This window comes from Psammomys obesus, unplaced genomic scaffold (genome assembly GCF_907164565.1).
Source record: "Psammomys obesus unplaced genomic scaffold, mPsaObe1.curated_primary_1811, whole genome shotgun sequence".
Classification (NCBI taxonomy): domain Eukaryota; kingdom Metazoa; phylum Chordata; class Mammalia; order Rodentia; family Muridae; genus Psammomys; species Psammomys obesus.
In genome coordinates, this window is record NW_026585580.1 from 10,662,800 (window position 1) to 10,686,851 (window position 24,052).

General features: G+C 40.9%; 1 protein-coding gene across 1 annotated transcript in view; it reads left to right on the plus strand.

Annotated features, from left to right (window-relative positions):
• Khdrbs2 (KH RNA binding domain containing, signal transduction associated 2) overlaps positions 1 to 21,441 on the plus strand; it is a 514,570-nt gene extending 493,129 nt beyond the window's left edge. The window contains exons 12-15 of the transcript XR_008720013.1: positions 201 to 291; positions 19,021 to 19,178; positions 20,642 to 20,738; positions 21,072 to 21,441. The gene's annotated coding sequence lies outside the window, so the exon portion shown is untranslated. The remainder of the gene's footprint in view (positions 1 to 200; positions 292 to 19,020; positions 19,179 to 20,641; positions 20,739 to 21,071) is intronic.
• Positions 21,442 to 24,052: the final 2,611 nt, after the last annotated feature.

The following is a 24,052-nucleotide window of genomic DNA, read 5'->3' on the forward strand; positions in this document are numbered from 1 at the left end:
TAACAGTAGAACAGAAAGGCCATTGTACCTAAATTTCTAGTCAGCATTAAAAAGTGGAAATCCATTTGATCGTTCACCATGTTCTTTATGCCATAGAAGGGTGAGTAAATAGAAGGAGGCCTACGCAGGAAATACGATTACAGTTCTCTTGATAATATAAAACTATGTGTACAAATATGGACTATGTGCTGTCATTACAGACTAAAGAAGAAGTTAATTTGGCCAGGCACTGAAAGAGATGGCATCATGAAAGAGATGAGATTGGATGGAATGGTCAGATGTGAACAAAAAGTAGGTGAAAAGGACTCTATTTTTATTTCTTAGCTAAAATTAATATCTTGTTTTGGAGGCCTGAGAGATGCCTCAGTGGGTAAAAGCTCCACATTGTGCTTACAGAGGACCTAAGATCAGTTCTCAGCATCTATTCCATGTTTCTCAAAACCACCTACAATTCTAGCTTTTGGTGGAATCATATTTCTTTAGCTTCCACATGCACATACTCACACTCAAACACACACACATACACCTTAAGATAATAAAAATAAATCTTTAATGTTTTTAAAATAAAATCTGGTCTTTAAGATTTTTAGTCTATGTCTCAAGATGAGATGAGATCCAAGCTACTAGGTCAATCTAGGCTGGATGAGAAAACATACCAGTAAATCATAGAAATGCTCAAATATTATTTTTTTAATTTTTTTATTAATTACACTTTATTCATTTTGTATCCCCCATAAGCCCCTCCCTCCTCCCCTCCCGATCCCACCCTCCCTCCCCTTTCTGCATGCATGCCACTCCCCAAGTCCACTGAGAAAGTTTCAACTTGATTGAGACCTTATATATGATTATAGGTTTATAATAATATCTGTAATAAATTTGTTCACAGCTGGTAAACCCAACTTAGACTGCAAACTAACAATGGCAGGCTTTGTGTGCTTTTGTTAAAATCTTGATTTTCGGGTTGTTATCATCATGATTAGTATCTAAACCTTGTATGCTGCATAGTTACTAAATGGATGGGACAATTTGGACATGACTTATCCATTTCCCCTTGCCTCTGAAGGCCAGTAACAGTGGTCCCCATGTAAAGACTTAGTATTTTAGCTATCACAATTTCTTCTTTTGTTTGTTATTGTTTGCTTTTGTTTTATTGTTGTTGTGGAACCACAAGCTTTCACAATTATCATAACCTTATGAAGCAAGCTTTTAGGCCTTTTATCTTAAAAAAAAAGTGTAAAGGCAGAGGAGCTATAAGCATGTTTAGCTGTTGAGAACAGCTGGTGAATTGGTTATTTCTCTATTGCTGTGACAAAACACTATGACTATAGCATCTTATAGAAGAAAGAGTTTTTTTGGACTTATGGTTGTGCTGGGTTAGTGCCCCGTAATGGTGGTCTGGAACAGCAGGCAGCCATATAGCAGCTGGAGGAACATCTGAACTTACATTTTGAAGCACAAACTAGAAGCAGAAATAGCACACTAGAAATAGCAGGGGTCTTTAAATTCCCAAAGTCCAACTCCAGTGTCATACTTTCTCCAGGAAGGCCACAGTGCCACCAACTGGGAGCTAAGAGATCAAACACCCAAGACTATGAAGGACATCTCATTAGAACCTCCATATCTTGGTTATGTCCATACATGGTCCTTGGTTGGAGAAACAGTCTCATAGAAGACCCCTGTGCCCTGCTCTATTTGGTCCTTGTGGAGCTTCTCTCCTCTCTAGGTCTTACTAACTCTTTCACCTGATTCATATGATCCCTTCTTTCATATGATTCCCTGCCCACTGCCCAAGGTTTGGTTATGAGTCTCAGCATCTGTTTTGATACACGGCTAGGTAGAGTCTTTCAGAGGCCCTCTGCAGTAGGCTCCTGTCCTGTTACTTGTTTTCTCCTATGTCCAATGCACATCCCATTTGTCTTTCTAAGTGAGGATTGATCATCTTACCTTGGGTCCTCTTTCCTGTTTATCTTCTTTAGGTGTACAGATTTTAATATGTTTATCCAATCTTATAGGTCTAGTACCTACTTCTAAGTGAGTATATACCATGTGTGTCTTTCTGCTCTTGGGATACCTCACTCAGGATGATCTTTTCTGGATCCCACCATTTGCCTGCAAATTTCCTGATTTCCTTGTTTTTAATTGCTGAGTAGTATTCCATTGTGTAAATTACCACAATTTCTGTATCCATTCCTCCATTGATGGACATCTGGCTTGTTTCTAGGTTCTGGCTATTACGAATAAAGCTGCTACAAAGATGGTTGAGCAAATGTCTTTGTTGTGTACTTGAGCATATTTTGGATATATGCCTAGGAGCAGTATAGCTGGATCTTGAGGAAGCACTATTCCTAATTGTCTTGAGAAAACGCCCTGCTCAGATGTAGCCCGTAATAGCTCAGTATCCAAGTGGGTTCCCTAGTAAGGGGAACAAAGACTATTTCTAACATGAATTCAATGGCTGGCTCTTTGACCCCCCACCCTCCACCCCAAGGGAGGAAAAGCCTTGCTAGGCCACAGAGAATGACATTGCAGTCAGTCCTGAAGATACCTGATAAGCTAGGGTCAGATGGAAGGAGGACCTTCCCTATCAGTGGACTTGGAAAGGGGCAGGGAGGAGATGAGGGAGAGAGGGTAGGATTGGGAGGGAAAGAGGGAAGGACCTACGGCTGGGATGCAAAGTAAATAACCTGTGATTAATATAAAAAAATAAAAATTATTAGAAAAAAAAATCTCTGTAGCTACTAAATCCTTTCCTCAGATCAGCTCCTCCATAGAAAGCAACAAAGTAACTAAGCCTACCCATCAACAAGGACAGGGCCTCCCAAGTTTTCTCAAGCTCTGTGTGCCTGTACCTGCCTTTTTGCAAGATGATTGGTTTCTCACTGTTTAGGTTCAGTCTGTTAAGAAAGCTTTTAAAGTCAGAGCCCGAATGATAACCAACAACCAACAATCTTTGTCTTACTCTACACATTGGCCCTTGTTAAATCAAACATTCTTAGCGTTGGTTTCCGTGGTGGAAAATGGTCAGATGTTTATATTCTTCTGGTAGAATCTCAGGAGACCTTCTAAAACAGGGTGAAGGTCCTAAGAAAAGAAAGCAATTAAAAGAAAGCAGAATACAGATGCGACAGTATTATGGTGAACCGATGACAGAAAGCTTTGATTTATCATTCATACAATAATATGTCAATAACTTTATAAGACATAAAACATGAATGCCAGGTGACAGGTGAGACAATTTTAGTAGTAAAGATTAGCTATGTACTTTGGAATTAGAAAATGAGCAAGTAGAACCTCAAAGAAGGAGCCCGGGTGGAAGTTATTTTCACAGCAGTAGGTCATTGGGGGCCTCAAGTCCACGCTGGTCTTCCCCATTGATTGGTTTGATTAATTTGACCTGAATCTAAGATAGAAAGACTTTTAAAATGACCCGCCACCCCAGAGTAATGTTCAGTAAACTTTGAAGACGTATGAAATTTAGATTGAATGAAACGTCGCAACTTCAAATTGCTCAGCAGAATATCAGTGTTTAAGTTGGCTGCCAAGTAGCCCAGCTCAAAGCTTTGCTCTCTTGGCCTCTCAATTGGCTGGCACTGCATTGCCCTTTTCCCCATCCTCATCCTAGGGAGGACTGATCATCCCCAGAGAAAAACAGTGGGAGGAAGAACATATTTATACAATTCTTTATGAGAAGTGATTGAAAAAGATCATAACCAAGATAGTTGATTCACATTGCGTCACATGAAACAGCTGGGACTACAGTGAATTCATGTAGTAAGAGTATTTCAAGCACTGACCATCACATCATTGGTGTAATGGCTACTGTTAGTTGTCAACTTAACACACCCGGGGAATCAGAATTAAGGAATTAGCCTCCACCAAAGCGGCCTGTGACTATGTCTGTGGGGCATTTTTCTTGATAGCTACTGATGTAATGAGGGCACAGAAAGCTGTAGGAAGTGTTATCCCTGGGTACCCTGGCAAGTGTAAGAAAGGTAGCTGCACAAGCTGAACATGTGTCTCTGTGATGAGGGATACTGCTGGCTGAGGAAATAAAGAAGGCACGCGTGGGAGAAACAGTATTTTCTTAGATCGCCTTGCTACGAATATTTCATTGACCGTCAGCTAACACTGAGTAAGAGCCCTCTGCCTTGGCCTCTCCTTTCTTGAAATAAGAATAATATAATATCCACTTTTATGACTCTCTTCCTGATAAAACAATCTATTTAATAAGCCACAATCCTGCTGCCCAAAGAAGGTGTCTGGTGAGTGTGTTCTGGCAAATCAGCTGCAGAGTAGACAATACAACTTTCAAGCATCCTGAAGAGTGCCCGGTATTAGCGTAGTTTTCTGGGTAGTTTTCAGCATAGTGTTTTTTTTTTCGACAAGAAGCCAATGCCCCATTTGCACAAGTTTTATAGAAACCCATGACAAAAGCACAGTAAAGCAGCTTGAAATACACAAAGCATGGTTTCATTGAAAGGTACAGTGATTATGTTAAAGGTGTCCTTGTGGACTCTGCTTCTGTTGCGTCTTTTAAACGAGCATCCGAATTTTCTCCTGGCAGTCACTATTCCTACAGAAATAAACACGGATGGCACCCAGACTTTCTATGGAATTCTTCTAGGCAATAGCATTTATCAAAATACTGCAGGTCAGTATAAAAACTCAAAGAGAACACCCACTCCTGTGTTCTCTGTGTCATGAAGCATGATAACTTGGGCAAATAAACCTTTGTTGGCTAATTTAAGGGGTTACTGATGAATAAAATTTACTAGCAACATGAACAGAAAATCTTACATGTAGGCTGTTTGAAAAAATTAAAAAGCAATTTCTTTTAGAACTAAAAACAAAACAACAACAACAAAACAAAAACAAAAAAACAGAAACCAAAGTTTGGTTTCACATTGCATTTTTGTGGTAACTGCATGCATCACTGTTCCCTCCTGACGTGGTCAGGCAAGTCAAAGAGGAAGGGACTTTTGTCTTGTACACAGGCCTTCTAAGAGAGAGCAGGCTTCCTTTCTGTGATCTCTACAGCTCAAATCACTTCAATGGATTTTGCAATTACTAGATCTGTTTGCCCTTGAGCCCAGTCCTTTTTGTTCCTCTGGCCCAACAAGGAAAAATCTATTCCCCGGGCCCCTACCCACAAGCAGAGTCCCATCTGGTACAGCTGGCTCCTGCAAGGGAAGTCTCTGGAGAGGAGAGATGGAAGAGGAGGAAGACAGAACATTTCTCTGAGATATTTTCTGTCTCCTTGCCACTTCTTCAGGAGCTTCATCTCTTACCTGATCCCTCACAAGCTTTTCTGGACTCTGGTTCCTACCAGACAACATCCAGTTCCAGTGCACAACAGTCTCTTCCTTGTACTCCTCTAGTCTAGCCTTGGTGTGGCTTACTCCTGGTATTAATTTCTCATTTATCCCACTTTTTTTCTGTTTAACAGCTTCTCTCTTGATAATTATCAATTTCCTGTTTTTCTCAGCATTCCTAGGATTCGGTCCATTCAGATCCCCAAGGTACTCCATTTCCTAACTGGTCTCTGGTAGATTCCGGGCTGGGCATTGGCCACCTGCTCTTAGAGTGTTGGCTGCAGCATCTCTCCTGACCTTACCACTCCCACCTGAGACTCTTCTGGGTCAGGAACTTCTGCAGACACTGTTCCCTTCTGCTCTTCTCTTTTGCTAAGTCGCTGGCCCCACCAGAGATCTGTCTGTGCTTTCCCAGAGATGGGGGATGGAAAATATTGTCTTAGTTTCTGCAAACTTTAATGTCAGAACACACTCAACTATTACCTTTGATTATTAACCTTGCCTATCCCTCTTTTTCACAGAACATTTCTCATGTCACAGGAGAAGTTTCATCCTCTCAAGAGTTGGCGCTTCCCCTAGTAAACCACAAAAGATAACAGGGTTCCTAGACTCCTCTGTATGCAAACAGCAGAGGTAGAGTACATAGAATGTTAGTTCCAATTCTAAAATTCTGCTCCGTGTGAAAGAAACACGGGCCACAAAATATTTAGATTATAGCTTAGATCATAGTCCTTCCCTTGTCTTAATCCCAAGGTGTCAAGCTCTTGACTTGCCTCGCTGGGGCTTGTTAAGCCTTCCTGTGGTGTTGACCATCACAGCGCATACCAATGGCAAGTTTCTAAAAACAGCCTCGTGTGGAGTTTGCCACACCCCTTTCACACACACCATCCTATTGCTGTACATTTCCTCGCCACGTGGCCTTTTCCTCCCAGTCTCTCCTGTTAGGTTTTGTGAACTCTCCCACCCACACTTTGGGTGGCATTGCTTCCCACCTCCTGCTTGTGTCTCAGGGGTGCATTATTTTTTTTTCCTGTCATAATAAAATATTTGTCTTAACATCCTACATCTACTGCCCAGGAACTTCCCTGATGCTTAAGAGTTATTTGAAACATAGTTTGCTGAACTATTAAAAAGGTGCTGAATTCTCCCGGGGCCTCACATGCTATGCTGAAATCGGTATGAGCTCTTGGCAAGAAAGTGTTCACCGTGCATAGTTTCAAGCCACAAATTTCCAACGAAATGGTTGTTGTTCTAGCAGCTGGTGTGTGTTCTCCGCTCATAAGGCTACTTACATCCTTTGTTGATCAACAGTGACACAGGGAAGGAATAAGAGCACTTCCACAGATTGAGACAAAAATTCTCAAATCTGTTCCTGGTTACATCTCTGTTCCACCAGAACTTGAGTCCTTCTCTCTGAGTTTTTCTGTCTCAATTTAAGCCTTCATTTCCATGTCCATCTAAATACGCCCTGCCTGCCTCCACCATCAATTAAGTAAATGCCGAGTCTCTAACTCATTTCCTTTCAGAGGACAAGCTCAGCCTGCTCTGTTTATTCAGCTATAATAGCTGTCTGTGCGCACAGTGGTCCACAGCCTCTGGTGCCGTTTCTCATGCATCTGTTTATTCTCTCCAATTAGACTTGGAGCTTCACAGACAGAAGTATTTTTTTTTCTTTTACTCCTCACAGCATAGGCCTATGAATTGACTGTCTTCTAGATTTTACCGCCATCTGTGCTGTGTGTCTTTACTTCTTTATCAAATAAACATACTGTGTACTCCCACTCCAGATAGATCCACTATTACTGAGTATTTGGTGATCTACACCGACCAGAGGTCAGGGCGGTTTCTTCTCCAGATATTTTATGGGCTAGGCCTGGCAGACCATGGACTGCGGGGACTTTGCTGCTTGTGGCTTATGACTTTAATCCCAGAAATCATGAAGCAGAGGCAGGCAGGACCAGGGTGAGCCTGAGGACACCCTAGTCTACACAGAGAGTTCCAAGACAGCCTAGGCTACATAGAGAGCATGTATCGAAACAAGTAAGAACAATAAAATAATAAAAATGAAATAAAGAGCATCCTTAAACGGCTCTCCCCAGAGGCTCGCCATTACCTTTCCAGCACTTTCATCACTGAGAAGAACCTACATCTGTTCTTCACAATGCACAATGCACACATTATATACATATATTTTAGATCTGTATATAAGCATATAAAAATGTACAATTTTAAATATTAGTAAGTAAAATATAATACACATAAATGTGTGTATGTATAATTAACATTTTAAAATACATCCACATGTATATCTATGTAAGTGTGATGTTCAATTTCTGTTTCCCTCCACAGATTTTCTTCACCTAAGTTTCCATCACTAGTAAAGCCTGACACAAAGCCTGGCCCATAGTAGGTATCCATAAATATTTATGGACTGAATGGATTTGTGGGATTCAACAGCTTTTCCTAATCATTAATTATATCAGTTCCCAATCAGTCTTGAGCAAGAAGTATAGGAAGCAGAAAAAATATGAATGTTAAAAAAAATTACTTATTTTTTTTTCTCTCTCTTCTAAAACTTCACGGGTTTTTGATCTGCATCCTCCTGGGAAAAGGCTCCTATTCTTCACAGTTTGTTTTCACCTTGACACAAGAAAGAAAAAGGTGGAGAAAAATCTCTGTTGTTCACTGCTGTGGCTGCCCACTGATAAGGAAGCCACAGATGTTTCAGTAAAATGCTGTCAGTAAAACCTCACTGTCCAACCGGTGCAGTGAAAATGGAAGTGGGGTCATTTGCAAATTCTGCCACAGAATCAAAGCGACTTTGGACAGAGGAGGAATGTAGTATGATCCCAAGAGCAGACTGCCGAATTACGGGCAAGCAGGGCACGTTGGTATCCAGTTCTGGCCTCTTCCCTCTCTAAGTGGTCAATTGCAACTGAATGTGAAGCCCTACTTTTCTTCTCTCCCCCTTCTTCCCTAAGAGACGATCATAACATCATCTAACTCACAGGACTTCATCCTGGAGTCGAATAACACAGAATGCACAATACCTTTGGAATAAGGAAGGTCTAGCATGTTCAATAGTTGTTCATCAGCCATTGTTATCATTTTCATAATTACTTTTATTGTCATCCTCAAGTTAAGATAGGCTTGCTGCTAACACATGATGACTGAATTTCCAACAATACTGAGTAAGGGGGTGGGGGGACGCACAACAGTAATAGCAAGAACCAAAAGGCAGCACCGCCAAAGGTATAGGAGAAACACAAAAACAGCACAGTGGAAAGCCAGAGTTGTTGGTTTGCCCGCTTTAATTCTTGCCCCAGAGGAAAATATGCCTTTATATGTCTGTCAGGAACCTAACAAAGACTACCATCTCCTGTGGTCTAAACAATTTGGAGAACATTTAATCACTATCCACCCCTTAGTCAGCTCAGCCTTGCTAAAGCGGTCTCCACTCACATAACTTGGTGGTTAGCAAACTTCCTCACTCAAAGGCTCTTTGAACACCCTTTCCTTCATCCAAAAGGGCACAGTAACATTTTCTCTGCATGTCAGTATAGGTAGCACTGTTAGTCTGTGATGTAAGAGAGACCCTCACCTCACGTTTGCCTCTGTTCTTTCCGGCTTCATTCTTCATGACTATGTTTGTGGTTTGTTTAATACATATTTGTAGTTTTATACATATGTAGCCATTGACTCAGCACTGTTCTAGATACCCAATAGAAAAACAAATACAAAGCACAAACCAAACAGCAATGAGCAAACAGAGCCTGCTTCCATGAAGCCTGTGTCAAAATACAGATCTCAGTTGCAAATTGCAATTATTTTTATGGCAGAAATAAGTTGAAAGCCTTAAATAATACGACGGGGTTGGGACGTTTGCAGGCTGTCTTAAGCCAATACAGCGGCACGTAAGCAACATCCAAAGACGGAAACGAAGTAGGAATTCGTTGTCCCTGGGCAAGATTTCCACGGCATGCAGAAAGGGCAGCAGTACGGGCATGGAATGAGCATGCATGCATCCCGGCATCTGCAGAGGTACATGGAGACCCATGGGAAAACGGCCCCGGAAGAGCACGGAGGCCGTGAGCAGAGGTCAGAGAGCGCCGAGACCTCCGACACGAGCGGAACATAAGACACTTAAAAAGCGAGTGCGGTTTGATACATAGATATGAGATACACCTGGGTGCTTTATGGACAGCTTGGGGGAGGAGGAGGTAAATAAAACGCGAAGACGACAACCGCCAGAGCAGCGCAAGGCAGAGAAGTGGCTTGTAGGTCAGACTTGCGGAACTAGGGAGCACCTCAGCTTAGGAGTGCTTGCACAGAAAAGGGGAGGACCCTGTCAGAACCCAAGTGACTGCCTCATGTGACTGCCTCATGTGATGGGTGACAGTCACGCCTGAAGGGGGGTGGGGGGGGGGACAGCAGAAAATTTCTGTCTTAACCAGGTCATTCCATGACATGATTTTGGCACCCCACTGGATGGGATCACACCCGTGCCAAGCTCTTTTGTCGGTGCCCGCCACACCACTTCCCCTCAGTTGTTTAACTCACTGCAGAGTGAGACAGGTTAGTTCAAAAGCACACCGGGAGGAAAAAAAAAAAAGAGAGAGGTGAAAATGTTACAGATCTTTACCCATTTAAAGATGCCCCGCATTCTTTATCAACTGACTCCACCTCCTCCGGAAGTACCCAGATCCTAGTTCAGGTGTGTTTGGACCTCTCTGACAACCCCTTACCCAAAAATTTAAAGCTCTCTTTGCTGTGATTCCTTTGCGTTCCCCTACACCCTTCTGTATCTCAGACTCAGGACAAGACTTGCAGATAGAGACATTCTCCTACCCCACGCGCCATCCGAGTAACCCATTTAATCTTGTATGTGCTACTGCCACCTCGCGGTCGGTCGTATCACTTTCCTTGATCAGGCTCAAAATCTCAATCCCAAAGAAGCTCATAGGGATGGAGGTGGAGAGGGGATCTTCCCTTAGATGCTTTTCTGGAAAAGATTATCATGAGAATGGCAGCAAGGCAGTGAGAATCCACGCTATTCTATTACTTCAGAAGTCTAAAGCATCAGGTGTTGTGAATAAATCTGAAGAGTGTAAACTATGGACATAGATAGGAAACACATGCAAATAAAAGCGTTGGATCATTCATTCTGGCCAAGCACTGATACCTTTTAGACAAACACTGTCTCCTTCTGCATAAAACAACCACATACCTCTTTTCTTCTCTGCTCTTGTGGTTTTCCCGTGGTTTTACCACATTATTGTAAACATCTGGCTACTGCCTCCACCCAAAGCTGTCCCCGAACGAACAATATGTGCTCATTTCTAAATTCCGAAGATCTGGTGTGGACTGCTACTTGAATATAATTGCGAATGACTGGATGGACAAATGAATGAACAGGCACATGATATGGCCAAAGTAAAATAGAAACAGAAAAGTTAGTAAAGGTTGAGGGACTGCTGGTGACTGGGGCAGGGTAGGAGCGTTCATGGTGACAGTATTTTTTTTTAATCTTATTTTTGTTGTCAAAAATATCTCACTCTTACCTAAAATATAAACATTTAGAACCTCAGGCGCACAGTATTGTACTGAAGGTACTATCTAGGGAAATGATAGAGTCGTGTATAAATATTGCAGTTAATTACAAAAATAACTAGAACCAAAAAATAAATAAATAAAACAAAAACCAAAAACTCAACCAATGGCTGGTTTAAAGTACATCTTATAGCATTATATTAACTTCACTTTCCTTCTTTAGAGAGAAATTTATGCTAAAAAAAAATGACATTAGATTCTGTTGTGTAAGATCTAAATCTGAGTCACTTCTAGGATTTTTGTTGTTGTTAATTACCATCCTCTCTCTTATCAGTGCTGTCGTCATTCGGCTTTCACTCAAGGGAGCAAAGCTAGTCCCAGGATGTTACAAGTTAGTTTCTCTTACATTTCCTACTCAGATACATTTTCTTAATATACAATCTGGCATTTGTCTTGTTTAGGGTACTATTTCTGTGATGAAAAACCATGACCAAAAGCAACTTAGGGTGGAACTGTATAATTTCATTCACAGTTTCACGTCACAGTTCATCATTAATAGAAGTAAGCAGTGCAACTCAAGCAGGGAAGGAACCTGGAGTCAGGAGGGGTGCTGGTTACTGGCTTGCTTGTCAAGTCTTGTTCAGCCTGGTTTCTTATAGAATCAGGACCACCAGCCCAGGGATGGCATCACCCATAATGGTCTGGGCCCTCCCAGATTAATCACTAATTAAGACGATGCTCTGCAGGTTTGCCTACAGCTGCATCTTATGGCAGCATTTGCTCAATTTAGGATCCCTCCCCTCAGACGACATTAATAGCAAAAATAAGCAATGAAGCTTAGCGTAGTGTCGCACACCTTTGATCCCAGCACTTGGGAGGCAGAGGCAGAGGATCTCTGTGAGTTCAAGGCCAGTCTGCTCTACATAGTGAGTTTCAGGACACCCAGAGCTACATAGAAACCCTGTCTCAAACAACCACAACAACAATCATAACAATAAAGCAAATGAGATGCACACAGGATCTTTATGGCTAACTGAGTAATACAAAACTATATACAAGGTCTCTAGACACTGGGGAGCAAAATGTCTATTTTCTTAGTTATGGCAGAAGTTTGGACGTGAGACATGTTACGCACATTTAATGAAAACACTTCAATACAAAAAGAAGCAATCAGCAAGTTTGGGACACTGTAAGAAGCAGCTGGGTATTAAAATTTAAAATCTCACTAAATGCATCTTAAAATTGATTTTCTAATCCATGTGTCACAACTAATAACCAAAGCAAATCCATCCCCATGGCAGAGAGGAGCAGTTACCAAACGTCAGAGTTGTTTTAGGTAACACAGTTGTACATAACTAGATAATTACATATATAACTCACATAGATAGCATGTCTCTTGACTTGTGGATATGTGTCTGTGATAACATTGGCTGTGACTGATTCTTTGTTGAAGATATAAAACGGTTCCATTTTTTGAGAATTTCATACATGATTACTGTATTTATATCATTTCTACACTACTCTTTAAACCCCTTCAATTTCTCCAATTTCCCCTTAATTCTGTCTAATTCATGACTTCTTCAATTACGTGGTGTGTGTGTGTGTGTGTGTGTGTGTGTGTGTGTGTGTGTGTGAATAAAGCCTAATGAACACACTTAGTGCTCCTCATATGTGTGTGTTTATAGCTGACAAGTTGGGACCTGAATAACCTAAGAAGGACCCACCACTGGAGAAGAAAACAGATTATTTCTCAGCAGCCACCACTGTAGTGCTTCCAGGAGTGGGACTTGTAAGATTTCCTCCACCTTCCCTGTGTGTCATTGTGCAGGGTTATGCTTAGGTGACCAAAATGTTAAGATGTCAGGGGTACAATTCCATGCCACAGTATATAGAAAAAATAATTTTACAACAGAATCCCTGGTCTTCTGACTCTGACATCTTTCTGCTCCCTCTTCTGCCACACTCACTAAAGACTTAGGTGTAAGGTTTCTGCTACATATGTATCAGTTCAGGACGATTGCCCCAATGTCAGCTGTTCTCTTCACTTTGACCAGTTGTAGATTTCTGTAACAGTCTCCACAAAAATGGAGCTACTAGGATGAGAAGGGACAGCTACTCTTCTTTTTTTTTTTTTTTTAAAGATTTATTTCTTTATTTTACATATGAGTGCATGTACATCTGCATGACAGTAGAGGGCACCAAATCTTATTATTATAGATGGTTGTGAGCCACCATGTGGCTCACATGTGGGAATTGAACTCAGGACCTCTGGAAGAGCAGACAGTGCTCTTAACCTCTGACCATCTCTCCAGCCCCGACAGCTACTCTTTCACGTCGTCATAAGGATAACTATTTAGAGCAATTGAGAGTTATACTGGTTTAGGAGATTGGCAATAGGAAATTCTCCTGTGGTCTGTGGCATCACCAGGCAGGGGTACCTGGCTAGGTTTATAGCAGCAGGCATTAATTACTGCCCACTGAGAAGGCCTTACATCCAATTAAATGGTTGTTGGCTGTCACCATGACGTAAGTGCCATCATTGCTACATTGGAGCTATCTTGCCATGCTGGTCACTGCTGTGGTTCATGGCTTTACAGCTGCACAGGACTAGTGTTTGTTTTGTTGTTTTCCCCTTGAAGCTTGCACAGCACCTTCAGAGACTAGGAGAGCTAGTCCTCAGGAAGGAGGCTTTCGGACCGGTTCCAGCTTGATTCCTCCAAGTCTTAAGTGATAGTTTCTTACCTTCAATTTATGGGACACAACCAAGGACATTGGAAATAGCCTGCATTATGTAGAGGCTTTTGGATTCTTTTGTCCAAGAACTAGAAAGGAGGTTTCCTATCCTGGCACTGGAATTTGTGTTAAATAGTCTATTGCTCTTATGCGGGATTATTAAAGTATAATTACCCCAAATGGTGAAATATTTAATACACACACACACACACACTAATTTTTAAATAAGCAAGAATAATGTTTCATTGGTCTATTTTTGTTCACCATCAATGTTTTTTTTTTCCTTCTCGCTTTTCTTTGTATTGGCCTGTCTTCCTACTCTCCAGTTAAATTTCAAGGCTAAATATCCAAATTCCCTCATTCCAATTATTACTTCTGCTACCATTAAATGTTTCCATAGTAATGTGCCACTCATAAGATAGTTTCATAACTATCTCTCAACAATCTAATTTCATCTTTAGAAGCTTAAAAGTGAAGGTAATAAATGCATATATAAATACCCATCATATGTGTGCATATTCTAGCACTTCTCTCCTAATAATAAAAATAGACTCAGAGGTGCCAAAAATAAAAGCTAAAAATGAAATAAACCTTCCTCATTGCTGCAGGGGTGAAGTGTGTTCTGGCAGATGAATATGATGCTATGGAGGCCAGGGAACATCAGGGGCATTTTGGAACACATACAAAAGGCAGGTCAAAAAAATGTATTTTCATCCTGTTACAAGTTAAAAAGTGAATAGTGGTATTTATAGCTGACAAATTAGTCCCGCATGCTGATCCATAGCTTTTTTTGTAGCACCGAGGAGGCTGATACCAGAGAATTATGAGACCAAGGCCAACCTGAGTTACATACCTAGGCCCTGGTTCAAAAAATAAAAACAAGGACAACCAGTAACATTGTGTGTCCCACAATTACCAGACACTGTCCTTCTCTCCCTTCCTCTTCTCCTCCACGACCATCCGCCTTCTCCTCTGTACTCAGTCTATTTAGAAATACCTGGTCATCTTCGAGCTTATGTCGTGTTCATGGCTGGGGAAGGATGTTTACTCCATCAGGTGCCCATTTATGTAACATTTCTGTAACCCCTGTGGGAAAGATTATAACTACAAAAATATCAATGTTTCCCACTGAGCTGCTGGAATTGTCCAAGACCAGACAGGTGATAGCCCACACATCTTTCTAAACATGTCGTACATTACTGATTTTTTTTTAAATAGCTATTAAGAGGCATTAGGTTATCTCTACTTCAGACGTGAGGGAGCAACACCGAGTGGGATTGTAAAATGTGCCACAGTTACACAATTTGTGAGAGAAAAACTGAGTAAAAACACTGGGAATTAATGAGACACAAAACTATGTGAGTTTGTTGGGAGAAAAAAGAGTGAGATGACGGGAGCCCCCCAACGGGAGCCCCCCAACGGGAGCCCCCCAACGGGAGCCCCCCAACTGCCGCCCTGGTGATCATGGACCTGTCTAAACTGGGGAGTGGGGTGTCAGCCACCAGAGGCTGTGCAGAAAGCGGAGGCTGCGGAGATAGCGCAGAGCTTCTGCAGAAGACTCTCATTCTAGTCCCTGAATAGACTAAGCAAGGGTTATCCATTATATTAGATGATGGAAATGTAATGCAGTATTTTGCCCTGACGATGGTTCTGAGTCTTTAACAGGTCATCCGGCTCCGTAAGTGCCCCCTTCTGTCCAGAGCAGCGTGTATGATCTAGCAGTCCAGCAAACATGTGTCTGGAATGTTCTTAGGACATTCACCTGTCTACACCAATTCCCCATAGACCCCTCTCACAGACGTTGCTGTCACTCATCCCAAGAGATTATTTCTCTTTTTTTTTTCCAAATGTTTGGCATGTTTACTATTTAGTAGACTTTTTTATATTTAGCATATAAACTGTGCAAATGTAGATATATGTCAACATATGCATACGCGTGTGCGTATATGTAGATGCATGGGAGAAGGTACACAGGTGTACGCACACAGTTATGAAGTGATTTACATATTCAAAGCAGCTCCTCTTAATGGATGCCTTCGGGAGACCCGCATTTCCCAGACAGGCTTTTAGAACGCAATTTGGAGTTGGCCTGGAGGAACTACATTTTAAGTGTTCTTTCAATTATCTAATCTTTCCAGGGAGAATTATTTTTTTTTTTCTGGAAAGAAACAAAACCATTTAAAGCAAGTGGGATATGAAACTGCCAACTAATGACATTAGTTTCCTCATGAAATTTGAACTTAGTTTTGAGAGCAGTTACAGAAGTGTGTGCGTGCCACATGTTGGATACCAGGCCCTGGGTACATACCAATATTAGGGCAGCGCTTACACTTTCTGATTTCCAGATTAAACCCTCTCTTGATCAGGTCAGTGAAGGGTAGCATCATGCATTCATTTTCTTTCTTTTTTTTTATTTTATTTTTTTCTTATCAGTTACATTTTATTAACTCTGTATCCCAGCTGTGTCCCGATCCCTCATTCCCTCCCAGTCCCTCCCTCCCTCCCTCCCTCATCTCCACCGTGCCCCTTGCCAAGTCCACTGATAGAGGGGACCTCCTCGCCATTCATCTGATCCTGTTTTATCAGGTATCTTCAGGACTGGCTGCAAAGCTCTCCTCTGTGGCCTAACAGGACTGCTCCTCCCTTGGGGGGTGGGGAGGCCAAAGAACCAGTCATTGAGTTCATGTCAGAAATAGTCCTTGTTCCCCTCACTATGGGAAACCAATTGGTTACTGAGCTACCACAGGCTACATCTGAGCAGAGGTTCTAGGTTACATTCATACATGGTCCTTGGTTGCATGTCAGTCTCAGAAAGACTCATGACCAAACCTTTGGCAGAGTACAGGGAATCATAAGAAAGAAGGGGAGTTAGTCTGATGAGGAAAGGATAGGAGCTCCACATGCATTCATTTTCAATTTGAAAACATGGAGTCCTTGTGTAAAAGACAATGATAAATAATGGCAAATAAAAAAGTGGATATTACATCTATTCACGACCAAAACAGAAGAAAGAAAGAACCTTTAAATCACTGTATAAAACCAACTGAAGAGAAGCTAGTTACTGAAGCAGGGAAAGGAGGGCAATGCCATCTGTTTACATCCTGTTCAATCTTCTGAATAACTCTTTGCTTATGTCTTCAGAACGTGGGCCTCTCTGACACAGTAAAAAAATAAAGGAAGTTATTAATATTGACTTGGATTTGAACTCAGATGAGCTATGTACATGGAAATTACCTAACATGACCCAAGTCTCAGTTTCCTCATCTGTAAAATTACAGTGTTAAAATGATTAAATGTGGCAGTGAAAATACTGTACTTGTTCTAATGCGTGGTACTCCCCAATAACAATCATTTCACTACTAAATTTTTAAAATCATGTGTTTTTTTACATTTATGAGGACACTGCTTTTTCTTGATCTAAACTATTTTTGCTTACAACTATTTGTACTCTTCCCTTTACCTGCTAACCAGTATTTGTTAACTATATCTTATGCACAGATCTTTGTCAGAGATTAGAGATAAATCCTTTTCTCAGAGAATTGTGTTGAACGCCAGTGGTGATGGTTGAACTGCGTTGTAATACAAGGCAGAACCATATTGAAGGAACGTGCACAGAGGTGTGCTAGCACCTTACAGAGAAAGGGTCACATTCTGACAGGCAAGGGAAGGCTCCATGCTCAGGGAGATGAGAGGCAGAATGGAAGAGTATCATACGTAGAAAATTTAAGAACGCCATAAAGCAAAGAAGAGAGACCCTGGCAATTGTAGTAGTTCAGGAAAACACAGCTGTTTTAGTTGACTTGGTGCTTAATGGAAGTATCAATTAAGACTTAGACTTTTTTTTTTTTTTTTTTTTTTTTTTTTTTTGCTCTGTTGCTCTCCTTGTGCAGTTCCTGTCCCCTTCAGGTCTTTCTATCTATTCTATCTACCCCTTCTTCCTTAAGATCCCATGCACTCTGCCCAAAGTTTGGCTATGAGTCTCAGCGTCTGCTTCAATTCCCTGCTGTGAAAAGTCTTTCAGAAGTCCTCTGTGAAAGGTTCCTGTCCTGTTCCCTGTCTTCTCCTACTTCCAATGTCTATCCTGTTTGCCCTTCTGAATGAAGATTAAGCATCTTCCCTAGGGTGCTCCTTGCTGTTTATCTTCTTTATGACTATAGATTTTAGTATGTTTATCCTATATTATATGTCCACTTATAAGTGAGTATATACCATGTGTGTCTTTCTGTTTCTGGGTTACCTCACTCAGGATGATCTTTTCTAGTTCCATCCATTTGTCTACAAATTTCATGATTTCCTCATTTTTTCTCTGGGCTCAAGGGATCCAGCAGAGACTGCTTAGTTAACCAAGGACCTTGCATGGAGGGGCAGCTCAGGTGGGTTCCTTAGTAAGGGGAGCAGGGGCAGTTTCTGGCATGAACTTCTTTGCCTGTTCTTTGATCACTTCCACCTGGTGAGGTAGCCTTAATAGGCCAAAGAGAAAAAGGATCCAGGCAGTCCTGATGAGACCTGATAGGCTAGGATCAGATAGTAATGGAGGAGGAGGACCTCCCCTCTCAGTGGACTAGTGGTGGGACATGGAGGAGGGAAGAGATAGGGAGGATGGGACTGGGGAGGAGATAAGGAAGAAGGCTACAGCTAGGATACAAAGTGAATAAATTATAAATAATAATAATAATAATAATAATAATAATAATAATAATAGAAGTTTAAGATAAAGAAAGACAGACATTACAGGCATCTGGTTTCTGGGAAGCAGAGAGAATAACACTGGATTTTACTAAGTAGGCAGTAAGGAAGCAGTGGACACTTTTGAGTGCAGGGTAGCACGGTGGCTGCTCAGTCTCAGGAAGTCTAAGCTGGAAGCTTCCCATCCTGAATGTTGGAGAAAGAAAAAAAAATTGGAAGTAAAAAGACCAACAGGAAATTCACTGAAGTAATCACAGCTTGTTAACTATTTAGATCTGTGTTGACGACAGTGCAAGGAAAAACAGTTTGTCCGCACTGTGCCAGTAATGACCAACGTTTTGCCAAATGTTACCGAGCGCTGTATGCCCTCCTAGTTTTTATCGGAAAATTTAAACAAAAGATCAGTCTGCTCTTTAAAAAATAATTATGTATTTGCCTCTGATAAGGGCCGCTTTTGATACAATATATACCCCTTCCTTATACCATAGGTGTTCAATGTTTTCTTTTACTCACTTGTATGAATGTTTTTCCAGTTACATCAAATTTTACCCTCTATAATTTATTCAATCCAGATTTAAACAAGGTTTGAATTTTATTTCTTGCTAGCATGTGTATGCTATATCGCGGTCATGTTACTTGGTGATTACTAGCATGCTTATTTGCTTTTCTTTACTCATTTGTTGGGTGATATTATTTCATGTCCTGTAACTAGGCTGTTGTACTGTTTTCTGCTCTTAAGGTAAAACTACGAATCTTTGAACCTTCAGCTGGGTCATAACTACCGAGTACAGAGCATTGTCCTGGAGAATAAGTGCAAATCACAGATGTCTGTAAACCAGGTCTCCACCTCCAGGACTGTAGAATCTGGAGGGAAAATAAAGCTTAAAATGCACAGAGGTAAGGAAAAATGATGGTCATATAAGTTAGTTAAGAGGTAAGTTAGTGTTTTAGGTGGAGGAGTGAACTAAGAGATGAGCTTTAGAAGGAATGCAGCAGACAAGATAGACAGGTTAAGATAATTAGTAATTTAAGCGGAAGTTAAGAAAAAAATCAAAAGGAAGATCTCACTGTGTAATTTCAAACTACAGGCAGAAGACAAAGTTTGCTCTATGAATGAGTGGGGTATAGAGACACAATATGACGTGGAGAAAATGAGATGGACTTTATTTCAAGAGAGTATGAAAAAAATAAACCAATCAATGAGGACCAGATGTGAAATATTTATCTAAAAACACAAGGAAGGTCTAATTTGAAAGTATATTGAATGGCAAAGAAAATAATTTGAATTCTGTCTTCTAGAACAAGGGACTTCAAGAGACCTTCATTTTTTCCATACATGAGAAACTATTGGGTATTATGTAAAATTAGATATTTCATTAATAGGCAAAATTCATCAGCTCATTTCACAAGGAACTTTAAGTAGTTTATACATTCCAACAGCAATCATTTTAAAATATTTTTATTAAATTATTTTTTAATAAATTAGGTTATTCACTTTGTATCCCAACTGTAGTCCCCTCCCTCATCCCTTCCCAATCCTACCCTCCCTCCCTCATCTCCTCCCATTCCCCTCTCCACTGATAGTGGAGGACCTCCTCCTCTTCCCTCTGACCCCTAGCTTATGAGGTCTCATCAGGACTGGCTACATTGTTTTCCTCTGTGGCCTGGTAAGGGTGCTTCCCTATTGGAGGTGTGGGAGGTGATCAAAGAGCCAGCCACTGAGTTCATGTCAGAGACAGTTCCTGTTCCCATTACTAGGGAACCCACTTGGAGACTGAGCTGCCATTGGCTACACCTGTGCAGGGGTTCTAGGTTATCTCCATGCATAGTCCTTGGTTGGAGTATAGGGAGAAAACAAGGAACAAGACAAGAGCCTACCACAGAGGTCCTTTGAAAAACTCTACCCAGCAAGGAATCCAAAGCAGAGCCTAAGACTCATAGCCAAGCTTTGGGCAGAGTGCAGAGAATCTTATGAAAGAAGGGGGAGGGGGATAGAAAGACCTGAAGGGGACAGGAGCTCCACAAGGAGAGCAACAGAACCAAAAAAAAAATCTGGGCACAAGGGATTTTAAAATATTTATAACGAATTTGCAAGAAAGCTTAATGTATTATTTTCCCCAATAGCTAGATATTCCACTTTTAGAAAATCCAAACAAATTGGAGCTGACTTAACCAACACCCACTAGAGAAGACCAGAATTAACTGTAGCTTGGTATAAAGTAAATACTTAACAAGTTTATCTTGAGAGAAACCAGTAAAAACAGATCTGCCAAAATCAACTTTTCATCTATTATAAAAGCATGTGTTTTCTTCCCATTGATGATAAATATGAATTGACTCATAATATTTTTTCCTTACAGGAACAATACTGATTTTCATTATTGAAATATTCAAATGGTAACCGAGTTGTCAGATTCATCAAAGAATTTATATGTTGACTGTAACACAGCTTTGTTGGTAAGTAATTTTATCTAGACTGTTTATTCTTTTTAAAATTATGAATAAGATAGTCTATTTAAATTTAAATTTTAAAATATTTTAAAATTAAGTATATACATCAGGATTTGTGCTAGGCTTTGGAGATAATAAAATCATATATGAAATCATAGTATTCTGATGGTATGCCTTCAGGAATAGATGATTATACACACACACACCAAACACACTATGCACATAACACAAACTATGCCCACTACAGCACACGCTCATGTTTGGGATAAAATAACTTCCAAGGCCTGAGGAGATATAACCTCTTCAACTGTGACAACCAAAACTGTCTCCTGTCTGCAGAGACTGCCAGAAGTCCCCATGTGAACTGAGGATAAAAATCCCCTGCAGCTTGAACTACTGGATTAGAAGGAAATTTCTAAATTCAGTATGTTAATGAAGACAACCCATTGATGAGAAAAATCAACTGAAATTCACAGTGTTTTGCAGCTGATACAACTAACTTGAACTAAAGCATTTTTCTTTTTTGGAGTAGAGAATAATGGCAAGGTGGTAAAAACCCAAATTCATAAGGGAAAAAGTTAAACACGAGCTGTTTTTACGGGCCACCTAACATTCGGTGTCTGGGCTAAAGTTAGTAAAAGTGTATAAAGGAATAAACCAAGTCCTGGCGCTATAAAAAGCAATCCAATAGTTGAGATCTTTAAATAAAAGATTTTTTTCATTTTGTAGAAATGCTATTTGAATATACATTTGTAGAAATGTTATTTGAATATACAAATAAAATTAATAAAACATGATTTTGGAAATGTCAGTGTGGTATTTCTTGTCAAGGGTATTAAGAGACTATTTGAGGTGTGTGTACATTGAGGGAGATAGCCTGGTGATCCTGGGGACTGGTGTCCCAGTGGGAGATGGGAGGAAAGAAGAAGCATTTAACTCTGGACTTTATCTCAGTGTCTGAGCTTAAAAGTTGTTGACATTGTCTCATGGAGTTCACACCCTGGAATTGCTGTTCAGCAGATTTGCTTGACACTGGGGACTCTGTGTGGAAAGTTACAGAGTGTTGAGGCCAAAGATGGTGTAATTCCAAATTGCACCTCTACACTGATGTACTGGCTTTTGAATAGTCTCATGGAAGAAAAAAAATAAATGAAATTTAAAGCCCTGGAGGGAACAGTTGTTCAGCTTTTACCTGCTTAGTGGAGATTTCCTGTGTCAGTGTTTGTGTCTGTGTGCCTGTATGTCTGTACAGCTGTGTGTATCTGTGTCTGTGGTGTGCTCCCACGTGAATGTATGTGTACTTGTGTCAGCTGTCTTCCTCGGCCACTTTCCGCCTTTTTGTTTTTGAGACAGCATCTCTCTCACTGAAGTCAAAGCCCACCAATTAAGCGAGGCTGGCAGCCAGCAAGCCTCAAGGATTCCAACTCCCCAGAGTGAGGTTGCAAGTGTACACCATGAAATCTGGCCCTTGGCGTAAATGTTGGGGATTTGAACTAGGGTCCTCATGCTTGCATGGTAAGCACTTTACCAACTGAGCGAGCTCCGCAGACACTAGTGAAAATTTCTCAAATGTGTGCTAGTACATGCTGAGGTTCTCACCATGCAACAGGCAGTGCCAAGGCTCTGCACCCCCTCCCCCAGTCCTTTTGAGAGTATCAGTTGAAGATTGTCTTCATCCTCTCATTTTCCTGATGAATTATTACGGCAAGACATGACCCGATACCGTGTAAGTATTCCACAACCAAGATGTTAAGGTCCCTGGGAGTCCCTGCTTGAGCAAGTAAACCACACAATTAAACTAATTTCCCCTTGCTCAGTGACTCAGCTATCCAGTTTCTTTGAGCAGAGTCACATTCTGTGTAAACATAAAACTTCTCCTGTATAGATCAGGCAAAGTTCACACAGGGAAATAAAATAAAAAAGAGGTGCAGGCACTTGTTTTCCTCGCTCTCACCTTCCTTTCTTCCCAGGCCACCAAGACATGAGCTTTTGCTGTGTTTACCCAGGAACTAACACGTGCTGATTTTGGAAATTCTTAAAACTTGCACTTTTCAGATTATGAATCTATTTTATTTTGTAGTCACAAGACTATTTAGGTATGCTTGTAAAATATAAAGACACAGTGAAGTAAGAAAAGATCATCTACACAGGAGAACTGAAAACAAAGGAGCTTGGTGGGAAAATTGTAATTTTAGGCACAGTATTTTTGATTGTTTCATAATAAATTCATTTCAAAAACAAGAAAGTTACGTATGGTGATAAAAATAAGTAGATTTCTCTTTGTGACAGTTAGACATAGAATAGTTAATAATTGGAGAATTGTTGAGTGAGAAGTTAGGAGTGTGTTGTAATCTAAATGTTTATTTATCAAAAGCAATATCTACGAAGCTACAGTATTAGTAATATTTTATTACATACAAATTAGTGTTTCCTCGAACTAGGGCAGTGGCTGCAGAAATGGAAATGAAGCTGTTGAATATTAATAAGATGATTTACTTGAGGCTGTTACGCCTGCACTTTCTCACTTCACCTGTTTGAAGATGATCTACAGGATTGGGAAGCGTTCCCAAGATTAATGACAGTGAGAACCACAAGGGGCATTTTAGATAACAGTTGCAGATCGACTGCTGGCCAGTCGGCTTCTGAGAGAACAACGCCAGGCTAAGAGAGGAGGGATGGGCAGAATGGAGCCATGCAAGCCACTCAAAGCCTTAGCAAGAGCTCCATGTCTTCATGCTAGAGAGCTGGAATCCATCCCAGGTCCCCTGCAAAGCTCCAGAGAGGATGAGTGTGCCCAATAAAGGAAATAAATGAAAACGAATAGGCCCTATTATTGGCCATTTTTGCTCTTGTGGCTTTAGATGGGAGGTGATTTTCAAGAGTCTCAAATGATATCCCCAATTTTTCTTAATTTCATCTGTAACATTGTGGAAGGAAATGATCAGGCTGTTGACAGTGATTGCCAGTGAACACGGGAACTTCATTTGAAAGTCCTTTTTTATATGATTTTTAAAAATTTATTTTTAATAAATTACAGTTTATTCACTTTGTATCCCAACTGTAGCCCTCTCCCTCGTCCTCTCCCAATCCCACCCTGCCTCTTCTCCACCCATCCCCTTCTCCAAGTCCACTGATAAGGGAGGTCCTCCTCCCTTTCCATCTGACCCTAGTCTATCAGGTCTTTTCAGGACTGGCTGCATTTGTCTTCATCTGTGGCCTTGTAAGGCTGTTTCCCCCTCAAGGGGAAGTAACCAAAGAGCAGGCCAATCAGTTCATTTCAGAGACAGTCCCTGTTCCCATTACTAGGGAACCCAGGTGGA